Source organism: Euphorbia lathyris, chromosome 9, assembly GCF_963576675.1.
Source record: "Euphorbia lathyris chromosome 9, ddEupLath1.1, whole genome shotgun sequence".
NCBI classification, from domain to species: Eukaryota; Viridiplantae; Streptophyta; class Magnoliopsida; order Malpighiales; family Euphorbiaceae; genus Euphorbia; species Euphorbia lathyris.
In genome coordinates this window covers 11,259,988-11,264,495 of record NC_088918.1, presented here as the reverse complement: position 1 = coordinate 11,264,495, position 4,508 = coordinate 11,259,988, and positions in this window count along the sequence as shown.

The window sequence follows — 4,508 nt, the reverse complement described above, 5'->3', positions numbered from 1 at the left end:
TGAGATTTTGAAGATAAAATGGGTTGTTGGAATTTAGCGATTTCGGACCCTAATTTTGTTGGATTCGGCCCATTGAATCAAACCCATCCGTCAATAGACCCATGGCGGACGTGTTTTTTAGCCATCCGAGGTCGTTTAGAGCCTCAAATCGGCCTTTTTGTGTTTTTTCGCACTTTTCCTGTTTTGTTGTTTTCCTTTTAGGATTCGGATTAGGTTTTTTGTGTCAGCCTATATAAAGGCTCGACCCCCACCTTATGTAGGGCAGTTATCGATTAATAAAAATTTCAGAGTTTATTCTCTTTCTTCCAATTTTCGTTAGTCGTGCGCGATTCAACAATAGTTGACGGTTTTAAGCTTTGTTCGTGCGCGAACATTCGTTTAGAACGAAAGTCTGTTTATTCCGCTGCATCATGATCTATTAATCTCCTAAACCTTACTTATAAATCGATATATAAACCTGGCATTTGCTGAACAAGCAAATGGGGCTAGGGATTTCTACTATTTTTTGCATAGCATTGAAAATGCACAAAATTATCATATAAGTTCAAAACAAATTCAAGGTAATAAAATGAGTTAATTTCAAATATAATCCATGTGGTTTCAAGTTTTGGCAAATAAATACTTGTGGTTTGATTTCGAGCAAATAAATACCTGTGATATGCTCTGTTTTTCAAAAACGCAGAAACACTGATGGCACAGGTATTTGCCTAAATTAAGCGTTTGTTTATGATTTGTTTTGCAAAAACATCCAAACCACGGGTATCTATTTGGAAAATATTCAAACCACATGCACCTATTTGTAAAAACACGCAAACCACAATAATTTATTTTGAAAAACGGAGAGTACCACATGTATTTATTTGCTCGAAATCAAACCATAGGTATTTATTTGCCAAAACTTAAAAACACATGGGTTATATTTGAAATTAACCCTAATAAAATTAAGGAACAATTGGCAAATGAATCCATTACTACTATATCATAAAGTTTTTCAGAATCAAATGGAATAACCTCTGCAATTCAGAAATCACAACTGTTGAAAAGATAAGACACAATAATATTGGAAAACAATTTTACAAACTTAGACAAGAAGAAGAAGAGTAGATATCGTAGAATCCCCAATCAATTTCTTCATCATCATTAGGTCCTTGTCACTTGAGATAGTAATGAGGGTCTTGGTATCACCTGGGAGGAAATACTTGAACTCACAGATGTTTCTATCAAAACAATCAAGAATTTCAGCAACTTCCTTCTTTAGTTCAGGATAACCGTCTTTGTAGATCAACGAACCGTTCATGCAAGTCTTGAATTGACCCTTCATATGGCATATTGCTATCAAGCCCATGACATGCCTCAATCAACCAAACGGCTAACAAGTATGTTCAGTTCAAAACATTGAGAGCAAAATCAAATGCAAATGAGCACATTATATGCAGTAAAAAATTCAATAGGTATGAAATCATTGACATTCATATTAGCTTAAGAAAGTCAATTCATATATGGAATTAGAAACCACGAATTAGTTCTTAAATACATAGTAAAACAGGAAGCAGAGTAAGTTTCAATTAGTTAGAATCATAGTTTCATAAACCAGAAATGCTGGAGACTGCAGTAGATGTAGAGGGCATGAAGAAATCATTTGTCATGCTCTTAGGGATTGTGATAAAAGTAAAGCTATTTGGAGGAAAATTCTCCCTAGTCATATGATTGATATGTTCTTTTTTCATTCCAATCTTGAGTGGTTTGATGATGGGGTGAAGGGGAAGTTGCTAACTAATCTGGAACATGGTGATATCTTCTTTTCTGTTGTCTGTCACCAAATTTGGGATTAGAGAAATAAGGAGATTTTTGGGGCTGAAACTATTAATATTCCTAACTTGACTGATTTTTTTGCTAAGAAGATTTATTATATTATTGATAGTTTCAAGGAAGACTACCTTGATAGTTATATTCAAAGAAAGGCGTTCCACCTTCTTTGCTGGAGAAGACCTGGAGAAGGTATGATGAAGCTTAATACTGATGGCTCGTGTCTTGCCAATGGTAAAATTGCTGCAGGTGGAGTCTTGAGAGATGATGGGGGCGCTTGGATTTCTAGGTTCTCGCATAATCTGGGCATTGGTTCTTCCTTTGTGGATGAGTTGTGGGGTATTTACTCTGACCTCACCCTGGCTAAGAATTTGGGGGTAGATAATCTGATTGTTGAATCTGACAATCAGGAAGCTATCAGGTTAATCTCCAATAATAAAGCTATTGGTTTGAATAGCAAGAATCTGATTAAAGGTATCATGAGGTGCTGCCATTCCTTTGTTTCTATCTCTTTCTGCCATATCTTTAGGGAGCAAAACAGGGTGGCGGATCGTCTGGCGGCTGCTGGTCATAAAGGCAGTTGGGGAGTCACTACTTACTCTTCTCCTCCGGCTTTTTTGTCCTCGATCCTTCTGGAAGATGTAGTGGGGGTTAGCTTCCCGAGGTTGATCCCGGGTTAATTTCTTGTTTGTTTGTTTTTTTTTTCTTTCATTTTCCTACCAAAAAACAAAAATCGTATAATAATATATATGGTAAAGGTTATGCTTACTTTGTTTTTTACAAAGTAAGCATTACTTTTTGTGTTTTTATCATTGGATTAATTTTATGCTCCATCATCCAATGGTGAAAACACACCAAGTAATGTTACTTTGTCAAAAACAAAAAAAATGTTCGTGATATACCTTATTTGCAAATAGAGGTCCGTGGTTTAAAAGTTTACAAATAGAAGTATGTGCTTATTTTACAAAACAAAGTAATTAAAATTAAACTTTTAAATAATTGATGACAATAAGTGCGTTTTTTTTATATTTTTTTCAATTATATTTATATATTGACAAAACACAAATCCCAAAATCAAATTGAAACGGTGTAAAATGAATTTAAATATCAATTTAGTTCATAAACTGTCAAATTAGTAAAAAACGTAAAATTTCACCATATTATTTATTGTTTCGACTTAGAAAGTTATTTTTTTCGGGGGTTATGTTTTGCTGCTACGTAAAAATAATTCTTTTTAAGATAAAAATGTCTTTAGTTATAATCAGAACTTAACTGTGTAATTGTAATATTTTCTTTTGCAAATAAAACATACCACGTACTTTTATTTGTAAACTTTTAAACCACATACCTCTGTTTGCAAAATGGACAAACCACAAGCATTTTTTTCGTACTTTTCTCTTTTATTTAATATATTTAAATTTTTTTTGTATATATTAAAAGATGGGTAGTGTTTAATAAAATTGAAAATTGAGAGATAAAAAAATAATTATTGAATTTTATGTGTTAAACTTAAAATGGACCCGCTTCATACATTTTATTCAGAATTCATATAATTTCATTAACGTCAAATGGTACGCGATCCACACACCTTTACTCATTGTCATCCCAAAAAAGAGCACACCGTATAACACCTAACACCTTCTTACTAACATAATATCTAATTACATATATTAGAATATCTTGATGCAATTAGAATAAACAAACTTTATTCGGATCGTTGAATCGCATATAATTACCAACCAAAATCTTCAAAATCCAACAAAGAACTTTCTAAAATAAAACTCAAATTCCATTAATTATTAAATGTCTAATACAACCGAAAATATGATTTAAATAGATAAACTTAACTCTAATCATAAAAGTAAAAGGAAATAAAATAGGAAAAAATAAAGGCCCTAAAAGGGTAAATTGCATTTCTAAAGCCATAAATGAATGAATTTGGCCAAAAAGAAACGGAACTTTTGGCAAAGTAATGACTTTTCATCGTTGGCTTGTTTTTAATCAAATTAGAGTCTAAACAAAAACCAAACTTCGCGAAATCATCATGAAATCATTCCTGTTTCTTTAAAAACTTAATTTCTAACTCCTCCACTTCATCACTCTCCTGTGGATAAATAGAATTCGCTCTCGAATTTTCATCAAGAAGAATAGCTAGTAAATGGAATCAGATGCTTGACCTTAAAAACATTAATAGCGAGTTGCAAACACTACGCATTCAAATTGATCATTTGATCTCCACTGTTCCAATCTTCTTTGCTAACAACTTGCTAATTATACTCACCAACAGGGAAATATCATTTGTAAGAACGATCCACACAAAGTCGCTTACCTCAAACTCTACATGTCACTTTTTTTTATAAGCATACTGTTTACACTTACCCAAAGCTTTTAGTAGATTATAATGGATATCTTGATGTACCTCTTGCAAGCTCTGCACAAAAGTTTCCGCCTTCCCATGAACATGTGTCTTCTCCGATAAGGGAAGAAAATCAAGTGACCCTCGAGGAACAATTCGAATATGCCACAACAAATGGGTCAAAACCAGTACTCCTATGGATTACATGATTGTGAGCCAATTCTGCTTCGTACAACTTTAAATCTCAACTCTTCACGTTCTTGCTGACTCAAGATATTTTTATTATAGACGCTTTGAATCCAAAAATTATTAAGTTATTAGGATATGTTTAAATAATAATAAGGCT